At 43.6% G+C, this 15,000-nt stretch overlaps 1 protein-coding gene and 1 pseudogene across 3 annotated transcripts in view; one reads left to right on the top strand and one right to left on the bottom strand.

Annotated features, from left to right (window-relative positions):
- Positions 1-10,691, top strand: part of LOC136840731 (myosin heavy chain, muscle-like) — a 12,296-nt pseudogene extending 1,605 nt beyond the window's left edge.
- LOC136840735 (retinol dehydrogenase 13-like) overlaps positions 1-15,000 on the bottom strand; it is a 256,460-nt gene that overhangs the window by 215,077 nt on the left and 26,383 nt on the right. The gene's annotated exons all lie outside the window — the stretch shown is intronic.

Here is a 15,000-nt window from a genome sequence, read left to right as displayed (position 1 = left end):
ACGATAATTACATTTGTGGGGCCAAGACAGTAGAGTTCTCCATCAGAAAGCTCAAAAAAGCCCTATTCTCCATTTAGTTTCTCCTCCGTCACTCACCTGCAACCTCTTTTCTCATCATCATCTTCTTCTTCTCTCCCACCGACCAGGAAAGTTCCAGAGCCGTGTTTGTGAGTCTGAGCGCTTTTGATCACCCACCACCAACATGCCTGGCCACGTTAAAAAGAGCACTGGTCCCGACCCCGACCCCTCCGAATGGCTGTATATCTCAATGGAGATGAAGCTGGCCGATCAGGCCAAGCCCTACGACCCGAAGAAGTCTTGCTGGGTCCCTGATCCCAAGGAGGGCTTCCTTCTCGGTATGATTCAGGACACCAAGGGCGACATGATCGTTGTCCACGCTGGCGGCGAGACCAAGGAATGGAAGAAGGATCTCGTTGGTCAGGTCAACCCCAACAAATTCGAGAAGTGCGAGGACATGTCCAACTTGACCTACTTGAACGACGCCTCCGTCCTGTACAACCTGAAGTCTCGTTACCAGGCCAAGGCTCATCTACACTTACTCCGGTCTCTTCTGTATCGCCGTCAACCCCTACAAGCGCTTCCCCATCTACACCAACCGTACTGTCAAGATCTACCAGGGCAAGAGGCGTAATGAAGTGCCTCCCCACATCTTTGCCATCTCTGACGGTGCCTACATGGACATGCTTCAGCGTAAGTATCGCCCCATTACAGGAACTTAATTGGTGAACAATAAAACTTTCTGGTCTAGTTTTCTAGGAAGTTTTCGAGTCGAGTAAAACTTCCTCACCGTCATTTGCAATATCTGATCTATATATTGTAAACTAACCTCTTTGCTAGACTCAAAACTGAACACAATTATCTCTTTTTCCCAACAGTTGGCGAGGATCAGTCTATGCTGATTACGTAAGTTTGAAAACTAATCAGTTTTGTATGTGATTTTCATATTCTAGCTTTCACATCATTCTGCTCAGCTAAGAGTCTTCTATATGACTTAACTGCCGTCCTTTGATATTATTTACTTGCTAACTGAAATTAAATTTGAAATGGCAGTATCTTCAATTCCGTGTAATTTTGTTTCTACTTACTTGCAGTACGTAAGTGTGATTTTTCTTAACTGCCGTCCTTTAATATTATTTACTTGCTAACTAAAATCAAATTTGAAATGGCAGTATCTTCAATTCCGTGTAATTTTGTTTTTACTCACTTGCACTACGTGTGCGTGATTTTTTTCCTTGTACGAGTGACTCTTTCAAGAGCCGCCCGTGCGTCGTTAGATTCGTGCCAGTCGTTGCCTGTACTCTGTTCAAATTCCTCCCTGTCATCTTGCTCATCTCGTCCCGCGACCACCCTCTCAGCATCTCACATGTAAATATGTTCCTTTCTAACACAGCGGTGAGTCCGGTGCCGGTAAGACCGAGAACACAAAGAAGGTACTCTCCTACTTCGCCAACGTCGGCGCCAGCACCAAGGCCAAGGACCAGGCCAACAAGCCCGTAAGATTCGTCGCTAACGATTCTCGCTTTTGACGAAAACTGACATTAAAAATCTCTGCTGCTATACACTGTGTGGTTGATCGAACTGACTCGAACAGGAATCACAGAATGATTTTGTCTACCCCCTAACAGAACTTGGAGGACCAGATCGTCCAGACCAACCCTGTATTGGAGGCCTTCGGTAACGCCAAGACCGTCAGGAACGACAACTCCTCCCGTTTCGTAAGTTTTCTAAACGGACAACGTTTTCTGCACCTGAAATCACTGCTGAATAGAGACTTGATTCTTGTGCGCTTTTAGATTGCAATGAATAATGTGCTTTGCTTCGCACACAGGGTAAGTTCATCCGTATCCACTTCGCACCCAACGGCAAGCTGTCTGGCGCTGATATTGAGTCCTACCTGCTGGAGAAGGCCCGTGTCATCTCTCAGCAGTCTCTGGAGAGGTCCTACCACATCTTCTACGAGATGATGACCGGCCAGATCCCCGAGATCAAGCGTAGGTGTCCTGAAGCTTAACGATGCTCTCTGCTGGAAAAATGATCTTTTTATATCCATCCAAATGGCACTGACATGACGCGTCCACCTAAATTTCTCCTCTCTCACTCACTCACTCTCTCTCTCTCTCTCTCAACAGCCATGTGCAAGCTCAGCGAGGACATCTACGAATACCACTACGTCTCCCAGGGTAAGGTCACTGTCCCCTCCATTGATGACGGCGAAGACATGCAGTTCTGTCACGTAAGTATAAACAGTTTTACGTTCACATGCTATTGAGAACGTAATGAAATGACACCTACACTCAAAAAACATCTTCCGACGTGGTTGTCACCTCGTTCACGAGTCCCCCCTGATTCTCCCACCAGGACGCCTTCTTCGTGCTGAACTTCAACCAGGAAGAGGTCGACAATGTGTACAAGATCACATCTTCCGTCATGCACATGGGTGAGATGAAGTTCAAGATGAAGGGTCGCGATGAGCAGGCCGAGCCCGACGGTACTGACAGGGGTGAGATCGTCGCTGAGCTCCTTGGTGTCGAGGCTGATGCCTTCTACAGGAACTTGTGCAAGCCCAAGATCAAGGTCGGTAACGAGTTCGTCGCCAAGGGTATGGACGTCAACAAGGTCACTTACTCCATCGGTGCCCTGGCCAAGGGTCTCTTCGATCGTGTGTTCAAATTCCTGGTCGACAAGTGTAACATGACTCTCAGCACTGGGCAGAAGCGCGCCCACTTCATCGGTGTACTCGATATTGCCGGCTTTGAGATCTTCGACGTGAGTAACAGAGTGTTAGATGTTCTAGATATACAATTTCTATACGTTCCTAAATGGATGAAAGTTCTCGCTTGAGTTACATTCAGTTGGTCGCACTAACATTCCTGACTTCTCCCTCCGACAGTACAACGGCTTCGAGCAGATTTGCATCAACTTCTGTAATGAGAAACTGCAGCAGTTCTTCAACCATCACATGTTCGTACTGGAACAGGAGGAATACAAGAAGGAAGGTATTGACTGGGTCTTCGTCGATTTCGGTATGGATCTCCAGGCCTGCATTGAGTTGTTCGAAAAGGTAAATTTTCACGTTCAAATCACACAAATAACAGTTAATGCTGCAGTCTTTATCACTGATAGATTCTGAAAGGTACCTGGAAGGCTCTCCAAGCAAATTAGCCCTCTCATACGGCTCTTCCTTATTGCAGAAACTTGGTCTCCTCGCCATCCTTGAGGAAGAGTCTATGTTCCCCAAGGCTACTGATAAGACCTTCCAGGAGAAGTTGAACGCCAACCTTCTCGGCAAGTCTCCCATGTTCATCAAGCCCAAACCACCAAAGCCCGGTCAGGTTGAGGGCCACTTCGCCATCGTCCACTACGCCGGTACCGTCACTTACAACTTGTCTGGCTGGCTCGAGAAGAACAAGGATCCCCTGAACGACACTGTTGTTGACCAACTGAAGAAGGGCACCAACTCACTTGTTGTGCTCATCTTCGCTGACCATCCCGGCCAGTCTGGTGAAGCTGGCGGCGGTGGCAAGGGTGGTGAGTACTTGGTTAAAAATCCTGTGAGCTTCTGGATACTTTTTTCATTTGGAAAAGCGATTCTGAAACAGTTATCAGAACTATCGCATTATTTCATTCTCTGGTCATCATTCAGCTAATGATAGTTTTTCCTTTCTCTTTCCAGAGTGAAATGGTTTATTTGACGGTGTTTTCAGCGTGGCAGAGCAATAGCCCCCCTGACTGCCAGCAGTACAGCAAATCCTAGTCATAAGATGTCTTTGTTGTGACACGTGTGAGAAAGTAAATTGAAACAGCTCATGAATAGTGACATAAGCTACAATTCCATCGGTAAAACTGTTTTCATTTTTATTCCTTCCTTCCACAGGCAAGGGCAAGTCTGGTGGTTTCAAGACTGTCTCTTCAGGTTACAGGGTAATGATCATTACAATCTTTATGTATTTAGCTATTTTACGATTTAATCATCCCAATAAATTAAAAAAAAAAAAGGAGACAGATACAAATTCTTACCATTATTTTTTCTTTTTTAATAAGTGGTGTCTCTTCTTTTTGTATTTTCCTTTACTTCCTCTTACTTCTTTCTAATGAACACCATATTCTTATGAAGCTTGAATTTCAAGTCAATGGTCCCTTTGGTGGCTTGTTTCATATGAAGAGGTTTCATCTACTGAATAATAATAATATAGCTAATTCACGAAGGTAAATGTAGTATTTACTTACTCCAACTTACGTCCCTATATCAGTCTCACGACTTCTTCTCCTCGCTCTGTCACAGGACCAGTTGGGTAACCTCATGAGGACTCTGAACGCTACTCACCCCCACTTCATCCGATGCATTGTACCAAACGAAACCAAGACTCCAGGTAAGCACCGTCTCGAAAATCTGATGAGAGAAACACTGATAATAACAAACGTCCTGATGCAAGGACTTCTGTTTCCTCAGTCTCCAGGCTGATTCGATTCTGTCCGGGTTGATGACGTCTTTCCGTTCTCTCTCCCTCTCGCTTAGGTCTCGTTGAGGCTGGCTTGATCATGCATCAGCTGACTTGTAACGGTGTGCTTGAAGGTATCCGTATTTGCCGAAAGGGCTTCCCCAACAGGATGCTGTACCCTGACTTCAAGCTTCGGTGAGTTACATTACTTTTCTTTTGGCTCCCATAATAAGAATTCTAGTTTCATATAGATCCACTTAGTTTTCCGGCCTCCTCGAAAAACTACAGCTTTAAAAATGATCCTGTATCATATTCAGGCCTCTGAATCTCATAGTTAAGCTAGCCGAAAGGAAGTTGTCAAGGAATCGTAGAACATTTTGCTGAAGTGCAAAAAAAGAGCGCGCCCGTCTTGTAGATATTCCCGCCTGCTGTGGGAGTTGAGTTAAAATCCAGTCTGTGAAACATGTGCAATCTTTCCCCCCAAACAGTTACAAGATCATCAATGCCAATGCCGTCGCCACCATCAAGGATAACAAGGAAATGGCCTACGCTGTCCTTGACGCTGGTGGTCTCGATAGGGACTCTTACCGCTGTGGCAACACCAAGGTTTACACTCCAGAGCAATACTCGTTTCCCCTTCCCACTCCCTTAAACTAATGCATTGAGACCCCGTTGACTTGTCCTCATAAATTTAATCTGAAGTATATAATCCAAATGGCCTGCGGACTTTCTCATTCAGTTGCCCTCCCCTCTCTTTCCTTCCCAGTTGTATTCTATTTTTCCACCTTTAGTAAATGGTTGAGTTGTATAGATGTGTCATAGCTTGTATTGCTCTCTCCAACACGAATTCTGGTACCTTGTGAATTATACACGCCTTACCCCTTTATAATAGTTCTCCCCGCCCCTCCAAAACCAATTATATCTAGCACTGAACAGCATGATCCAACATTAAGTTCCCTTCTGTTTACAAATTTAGTATTGATAATAATCCCACCCTGGCCCTTTTTTACAAAGAATATGCAAGGATTTCTTTCAAATACAAGAGGACATATGCTATCAATAGTAGTAAATGCAGAGTAAAACACCAGCAGTTATATTTTGATATCAAAGCTTCGTTTTTCCCATTGACGTGTAACCAATCAACGTCAGTAGGATGTTTGGGATCAGTTTGGACTCCGTGTCAATGATTCAGGCTCTTGTGTCCTCCTTGGCGTTTTTTGTACGGAGTGCTTTGTTTCAATTTCGCCTCTACCTCCCTTTAGGTATTCTTCAAGGCCGGTATCCTGGGTAACCTCGAGGAGGTGCGAGACGGCCGCTTGGGCAAGATCGTGACTTGGATGCAAGGTTGGGTTCGTGGTAAGAACGGCAGAGCTGAATTCAAGAGGCTTCAGGAACAGCGCGTTGCCTTGACTGTCGTCCAGCGCAAGGTCAGGAACTACATTGCCATGCAGAGCTGGTCTTGGTTCAACCTCTGGCAGAAGGTCAGGCCCCTCATCAACCAGCCCAGGATTGAGGACGAGATCCGCAAGCTGGAGGAGAGGGCCAATGCTGCTTGCTCTGAGCTCGAGAAGGAAACCAATCTCATCGAGACCCTGACTGCTTCCAATGCATCCCTTCTGGCTGAAAAGGAAGCCCTTGCCAAGACCATCGAGGAGACCAAGGGCAACATGTCAGAGTTCATGGATAACCTGGCCAGGATTGCTGCCGAGAAGGCCGAACTCGAGATCCTGTTGACCGTATGTACCATGCACTGATGACGATTTTAGTTTCAGTAATGTAATTTACTAACAGTTTTCAAGTGGAAGAAATTAACGTTTTATACGCCACACATATCTGTAATATTCTTAGTAAAAAACAGCATTAGTACAGATCATGCACTTACAGAAAATGTAATCTTTTGCCCAACAGGATACTTCTGCCAAGCTGATAGCTGAGGAAGAAGCCCGCACATCCACTTTCGCTGATAAGAGGAAGACTGAGCAGGAGGTGAACAGCATCAAGAGGGATCTTGAAGACCTTGAGCTCAATGTACAGAAGGCCAACCAGGACAAGGCCACCAAGGATCACCAGATCCACGTCCTCAATGAGGAGATTGCTCACCAGGAGGAGATCATCAACAAGGTGAACAAGGAAAAGAAGCACCTTCAGGAACTCAACCAGAAGTCCGCCGAGGACTCCCAGGGTGTTGATGACAGGTGCAGCCACCTGAGCAAGATCAAGGCTAAGCTTGAACAGACCCTTGATGAACTCCAGGAATCTCTCGAGCGCGAGAAGAAGTTGCGCGCTGAAGTTGACAAGTCCAAGAGGAAGGTCGAGGGCGACCTTAAGCTCACCCAGGAGGCTGTCGCTGATCTTGAGCGCAACCACAAGGAACTCGAGACTGCCATCCAGCGCAAGGACAAGGAAATCTCCAACTTCGCCAACAAGGTCGAAGACGAGCAGGGACTCGTTTCCAAGATCCAGAAGCAGATCAAGGAGCTGCAGGCCCACATTGAGGAGCGCGAGCAGGAGGTCGAGCACGAGCGCCAGGCCCGCGCCAAGGCTGAGAAGGCCAAGGGCACCCTCGCTCGCGAACTCAACGACCTCGGAGACCGCCTTGACGAAGCTGGCGGCGCCACAGCCGCCCAGGTTGGTTTCGCTAACAAGAAGCGCCGAGGCTGAGCTTTGCTAAGTCACGCGATCTTGAGGAGTCCACGATCTGTTAATGAATCTGCCCTCGCCTTCCTCCGGCAAGAAGCAATAACGACGCCACAAGGAGATGTCTGACCAGATCGACCATCTCACCAAGATGAAGGCCAAGTAAGTCCGCAGTAGTCTTTACAAAGCTGTTTTACTCACTTGTTTGCAATCGCCACCGAGCAGAGTCACTTCTAGAGTTTGATTTTTTTAAAAACTGCAATTAATTCTAGAATTCCATTTTTTTCAACTATATATGCAATAATAACTGAACTACTTTCCATCCGCTAATTTGAAAATTCTTCCCAAGGATTGAGAAGGAGAAGGAAGTGATGAGGCGTGAGGCTGAAGACGCCAAGGCTGCTCTTGATGGTCTTGCCCGCGATAAGGTAAGATTCACACAAAATTCGTCCAGTGACAATAACAATATAAGCACAAGAACAAACCTAAGCATATAACACCTTAATTTAAGTGCATATGAGAGAGAGAGAGAGAGAGAGAGAGAGAGAGAGAGAGAGAGAGAGAGAGAGAGAGAGAGAATGTGGACCTATGCCAAAAGTTTTTTTTTTTATCTATTCATGCTGAAACTTAAAGTGATGTACAATATAAACTATACAGAATCAGATACCAAACTTTCACGCACACACACAAACCAAAAAAATCGTGAAATCCATCTGATTTTTATCCTTCCGAATATCCTCTAGGCTGCTGCTGAGAAGGCTAACAAGTCCATCCAGCTGGGCATCAACGAAGTCCACGTCAAGCTGGACGAGGTCAACCGTACCCTCAACGACTTCGACGCCACCAAGAAGAAGTTGGCTGTTGAGAATGCTGATCTCCTCCGCCAGCTTGAGGAAGCCGACGCTCAGATCGCTCAGCTTAGCAAGCTGAAGGCTACTCTTTCCGTCCAGGTCGATGAGACCAGGAAGCTTGCTGACGACGAGTCCAGGGTAAGTAGACGCCGACGATTGCAATGGCTGTCATGATATGAGATAGAGAAATGAAAATTCCGTCCCACCAGCAGTGTCCTGCACTCTTGCAATATCTCATTCCTTTCCCTCCCCAACACCCACAGGAGCGCGCTACCATCCTTGGCAAGTACCGCAACCTCGAGCACGATCTCGACGGCCTCCGCGAACAGGTCGAAGAAGAGAGCGAAGGCAAGGCTGGACTCTCCCGCGCCAGCCTTCCGGCTGCTGGAGGCTGAGGCTTCCATGGCGTGGCGCACTACATGAGGCCTTTCGAGGGCGCTGCCCGCTGAGTGAAACTCCGAGGCTGCCTCCGGCTGAAGACGCGCCCGCCTCGACGAGGCCGAACAACAGATTGAACAGCTCAATGTCAAGAACCTGAACCTCGAGAAGGCAAAGGGACGTGTCAGCGCTGAGCTCGAGGACATGCAGCTCGCCGTCGAGCGCGCCCAGGCCCTCGCCGACGCTGCCGAGAAGAAGCAGAAGAACTTCGACAGGATCATCGGTGAATGGAAGCTCAAGGTTGACGACCTCGCTGCCGAACTCGACGCCTCCCAGAAGGAATGCCGCAACTACTCCACCGAGCACTTCCGCATCAAGGCCACCTACGAGGAGAACCTCGAACACCTGGACTCCGTCCGCCGTGAGAACAAGGCTCTCGCTGACGAAATCAAGGACCTCATGGACCAGATCAGCGAGGGTGGCCGATCCATCCACGAAGTACAGAAGTCTGTCAAGCGCCTCGAGATCGAGAAGGAAGAGCTCCAGGCCGCCCTTGAGGAGGCTGAGACCGCCCTCGAACAGGAGGAGAACAAGGTCCTTCGCTGCCAGCTCGAACTCAGCCAGGTCAGACAGGAAATTGACAAGCGTATCCAGGAGAAGGAAGAGGAATTCGAAAACACCCGGTAGGTTTCGACAATCTCCGACTTTGTGAACTGATGACATTAACAAACAAGCCAAAAAAAAAAAATATAAAATAACTTTGCAATATCATCACACAATATCTCATTTCTTTTTAGCATAGTACATTTTTTATATAATGATATACAAAACTTTTTCCGGCGGAGTTACAAAAAAAATTAAAAAGTTTCAAATGAAAACTCATGCATGAACATCTTTCTTTCCACAACAAACAGCAAGGGACACCAGCGTGCCATCGACTCCATGCAGTCTGCCCTCGAGGCTGAGGCCAAGGGCAAGGCTGAGGCTCTTCGCATGAAGAAGAAGCTCGAGTCCGATATCGGCGAGCTCGAGATCGCCCTCGACCACTCCAACAAGGCTAATGGAGACCTCCAGAAACACATCAAGAAGCTCCAGCTGGAGATTAAGGACGCTCAGTCCCGCCTTGAGGAAGAACAGCGCCTTGCCTCCGAATACCGCGAACAGTACGGCATCTCTGAACGCCGCGCCAACGCCCTTCACGGAGAGCTCGAGGAATCCAGAACTCTCCTCGAACAGTCCGACCGCGGCCGCCGCCAGGCCGAGGCTGAACTCTCCGAGGCCGCAGAATCCCTCAGCGGCCTTTCCGCTCAGTACAACTCCCTCTCCATGGCCAAGAGAAAGCTCGAAGGCGAAATGCAGACCCTGCACGTAAGTATATATATATATCGTGAAGAATCAAGAAGTATTATGACATAACATATTTTTTGCATTCACATCTCACAATGGGAATTCATTGTAACTGTGTCGAATGAAAACTTCATCCATTATTTCTAACTTCCCTAGGCTGACCTCGACGACATGCTGAATGAAGCCAAGAACTCCGAGGAGAAGGCCAAGAAGGCCATGGTCGACGCCGCCCGCCTCGCTGACGAGCTCCGCGCCGAGCAGGAGCACGCCCAGACCCAGGAGAAGATGCGCAAGGGCTTGGAGATCTCCGTCAAGGAGCTCAGAGTCCGCCTTGAGGAGAGCGAGGGTGTTGCTGTCAAGACCGGTAAGAAGGCCCTTGGCAAGCTCGAGGGCCGCGTCCGCGAGCTGGAAGGCCAGCTCGACGACGAAGCCCGCCGTCACTCCGACGCCCAGAAGAACCTCAGGAAGTGCGAGAGGAAGATCAAGGAGCTCACCTTCCAGTCCGACGAGGACAAGAAGAACCACGAGAGGATGGGTGACCCGCCGACAAGCTCCAGCAGAAGACCGGACCCAAGGCGCCAGATCGAGGAGGCTGAGGAAATCGCCGCCCTCAACTTGGCCAAGTACCGCAAGGCTCAGCAGGAGCTGGAGGAGCGCGCCTAAACAGCTGATGAGGAAAGGATAGATCGCTGCTGCTGCTACTCGAGACAAGGAGAGACGGGGGACAATACACCTTCAGGAGACATCAGCGCATATCTCATTCCCTCTAATGTATGAAGGATGACTTCTACCAAGTGTCCCTCGTAGCAAGAGCACAGACCGACAATCTTGTGAATCCTCTTCAGCACCGTATGCAACATATCATAAGTCAAAATTGAACAGCCAAAAACTATAATAGCGCTTATATAATTTTGTGCAGCAATCTACATTAGAGTAAAATGCAAAATATTTTTATTAACATGACACGCATGTGTATATGTATGGAATATACGTTCACATAAATAAAAACAAAATTTTCCTTTCCTCGTTTTCATCCCATCCGGTTCACAAGCAAGAGACCAATCTTTATAAACGCCAGAAGCAAGAAAAAATGAAAGAGAAATATAAATTCAGATCCTTTAATACGGATCACGGATAACAACAAGTAAAAAATCCGCCGAAGAAATTTCTGTACATCGCATGATCAAGGCCACCGAAAATAGATCTATCTTCCGGTGGTCTCGGTATTATGCTGAATGAACCGCCGCCCATGAAACTTTGACTACTGCCCGGTGGTGGCCTATCCTATATCGTTGCCAAAAGCACGATTATGGCTAACTTTAACCTTAAATACAATAAAAGCTACTGAGGCTCGAGAGCTGTGGTTTGATATGCTTGATGATTGGAGGGTGGATGATCAACATACCAATTTGCAGCCCTCTAGCCTTAGTAGTTTTTAAGACCTGAGGGCGGACAGAAAAAAGTGCGGACGGACAGACAAAGCCATCTCAATAGTTTTCTTTTCAGAAAACTAGAAGAAAAAGCGTCCGCTTTCAGACCAAAGATTCGTGTTATTATCATTAGTATTATCCAAAAGATGAACCCGATTCATATGGAACAAGCCCACCAAAGGGGCCACTGACTTGACATTCAAGATTCCAAAGAATATTAAGGTGTTCATTTGAAAGAGGTAATAGAAGGTAATAGGAAATACAGAAAGAAAAGATCCCTTATTAGTAAAGAGGAAATAAATCAACAAACTAATAAATAAGTAGATGAAAATGTCAGTACATTATTAAGATACAAAGAGATTGTTTTAGGGTAGTAATGCAATGCATTATTGTTGCAAGTTGCAACGAATTCACTCTTCCTAAGCTGATTGTTCCTGTGTTGGCATTCTGTACAAGAAATATAACACACACTAATAATAATAATAATAATAATAATAATAATAATAATAATAATAATTAGTGTAACCATAATCATAGGGACACCTTAGGCATGATCCCAAGATCCCTGAAAAGGAATCTGAAAAACTAGATGCCGAAGTAGTTCCAGGACTCATGCAGAAGTGAGTGCTATTAGAAACAGCGCACATGGTGAGAAAAGTGATGGACTCAAGGAGGCAGGGGTGCAACCTGAAACCCCATACTATAAAACCACCAAATGAATAGATGACTCAGATAGAAAAATAAATAATAATAATAATAATAATAATAATAATAATAATAGTATTAATAATAATAATAATGATAATAATAATAATAATAATAATAATAATAATAATAATAATAAAAATAAAATGGTTACAAGACCAGTTATTTAGGGGAACTTCGAAATTGACAAAAATGGTGTGGATTGTTTCATTTCAATTCCTGCCGAGCGAGTGAGGATATTCTAAACACAATAATGAACATACAAGCACGGACACGCTTCTACACATTACATAACATTATTGATAGTATATATAGATAGATAGATAGGTAGATAGATAGGTATATATACATATGTGCTGTATGTATATTATATATGAGCATGTATGTTCTTACGATTATGTATGTGCATATTTTTACATACCAGAAAGCCACACTTACTTTTTGTTCATTCATCTATTTATTCATCTACCTATCTATCTATCTATCTATCTATCTATCTATCTATCTATCTATCTATCTATCTACGTACCTACCTATCTAATTATGCATCTATCTACCTATTTAGATTAAGGCAGGTCCTATGCCGGAGCAGGCTATTCACGAGTAACGCCGACATTGAAATGTGGAGGTTTTATCCGCAGAGTTTCACAATTTCGGTTTTCCCTTCAAGGAAGGTTAAACGACGCATCCACGCTTCAGTAAAAAATGTAATCAAAAACGCATATATCAGCAACTTATCGCACACACGTCACAAACAGGCTGAATACAAGCCAACGACTTATTGGTTTCTGACCAGTGGTTTCATGCGACTGTGGAACCTCAAAAGTTATGGGGAAGATGCGGTACATTGCTACCTTAATCTATTTTTTCCTTCTAATAAGCGATCTCTCCTTTCTGGATTTCCTGTCACCCTCTATTACTTCTCTCAAATGAATAATATATTTTTGAAGCCAATTTAAGTCAATGGTTGTCTTACCTTCTGAATAATAATAATAATAATAATAACAATAATAATACACAATAATAATAAACAATAATAATAATAATAATAATAATAATAATAATATTTAGAACATGAAAATCCACAAATACATAGTGAATATATATTACTATATAATTGTGGATTTTCATGAGACATTGTTTTTCACGATATTGTGACTTTCTTAGTAATAATAATAATAATAATAATAATAATAATAATACAATAATAATAATAATAATAATAATACACATTATAATGAAAATATAGTGAATAGTATATTACTATATAATTGTGGAAGGATTGTTTTTCTGATATTGTGACTTAGTACATTAATAATAATAATAATAATGTTGGTCCTTTAGACAGTGTTATTAAAAGCAATTGCTGCTTCAACGGCATTAAACTTGTAGAGAGTCTTCTCTATTCTTCTTATTATATTCTTCTCGTCAGCAGGTAGGTGGTATGATAAATTTTGAAAGGACAAGGAAAGATATTCTGTAGCTAGTGTGAGTAAGCCTCATGTCCTCACCTCATGATATCCTCTCATTCACTTTGAAAACGGGAATGGAAATCAGGAATCCCATTCTGCCAATCCGCCTTCACTGGAAAGCCCTGGGAAAACTAAGGTCAAGATTGTTTTATGGAAAAAATAAAAGCAGTATGAAATTACTCAAATCTAAACCCAGAAGGATGGAGGTGTGAGAGAAGTGCATTTGCTGTATGTATATATGTATATGTATATGTATGTATGTATATGTATATATATATACATTTATATATATTTATATTATATATATATATATATATATATATATATATATATATATATATATATATATATATATATATATATATATATATATATATATATATATAGTGGGCTTTGTATTCATTATTGCATTTATTTTATCCACTAAATTGGTGAGCTTTAACACTATTATTATTATTATTATTATTATTATTATTATTATTATTATTATTATTATTATTAGCATTAGCATTATCACTGCAGTAAATTTAAAGAACAGGCAAAGTCATTATCCTTCATTCAAAGAATACGCAATATTATAATACTACAATGATTATTTCAAATGTATAGTCTCTATACAGTGAACTATCACAGAACATGCATCAGCATTACAAAATACTAAAAGAATATGGGCATTTGAAGAATATACAGAATTAATGCAGTGTCCTTAACTAATACGAAGCACCACGCACTAAGCTTGAAGAATATTACCATTGTTACATTGCACTTCAAGAATACCCAGCTTTACAGGCAGCAGTAAGAAGGAATATGTAATTTCGTTACTCTAAAACAGAGCGATGGGAAGCGAGAAATATTCCGAGAGAGAGAGAGAGAGAGAGAGAGAGAGAGAGAGAGAGAGAGGAGAGAGAGAGAGAGAGAGAGAGCTATTGGCTAAAAATTCAGGCCTCTTAGGCTTGAGGAGTTGGGAATCCCTACCTCTGACCATACTGTTGTTGCCAGATCTTTACAGAAGAGCTATTCTCTCTCTCTCTCTCTCTCTCTCTCTCTCTCTCTCTCTCGGTATTCAAAACTTATACTATAATTGTCTGCTTTCTGTTTAAGTTATAATGTTAATGCGATGATGAAGTGAATTTCACTGATATTTTTTTGCTATTGACTATATTTCAGTGGTATATGTCACCTGTACCAATCCTCCAAATGTCTAGCTTTGAACGAGTAATGATAACCAATCGCCAATCTCTACTGCCTATGATCTTTACACTAAACAGTTATTCTTTTCTTCTTCCTGTTACTCATACCCATATCCTTCTCGACGGTCCTGAGAAAGAAGAAAATGAAGACAAAATACAAATCAATTTCATTTCAAAGCTATTTCTGATTGAGGCACATTTCTCGACTCTCTCCGTGGTCCTGAGAAAGAAGAAAATGAAGAGAAAATACAAATTAGTTTCATTTCAAAGCTATTTCTGATTTCAGCCCATTTCTCGACTCTCTCCGTGGTCCTGAGAAAAAAGAAAATAAGAGTTGAATGAAATGAATCACATTTCAGTGCTATTTTCTGATGAACTTGTTATCTTTGGGAAGTCTGGGGAAAGAGAAGTGAAGAGAAGCATAGAGAAGAGAAGAGAAGGGAAGGAAGTGAAAATGCTGGGCCAAAACTGAGAGAGAGAGAGAGATCATAGAGTTGGATTACCGAGAGAGAGAGAGAGAGAGAGAGAGA

This window comes from Macrobrachium rosenbergii, chromosome 8 (assembly GCF_040412425.1).
Source record: "Macrobrachium rosenbergii isolate ZJJX-2024 chromosome 8, ASM4041242v1, whole genome shotgun sequence".
Classification (NCBI taxonomy): Eukaryota; Metazoa; Arthropoda; class Malacostraca; order Decapoda; family Palaemonidae; genus Macrobrachium; species Macrobrachium rosenbergii.
This window is presented reverse-complemented; position numbering and strand designations above follow the sequence as displayed.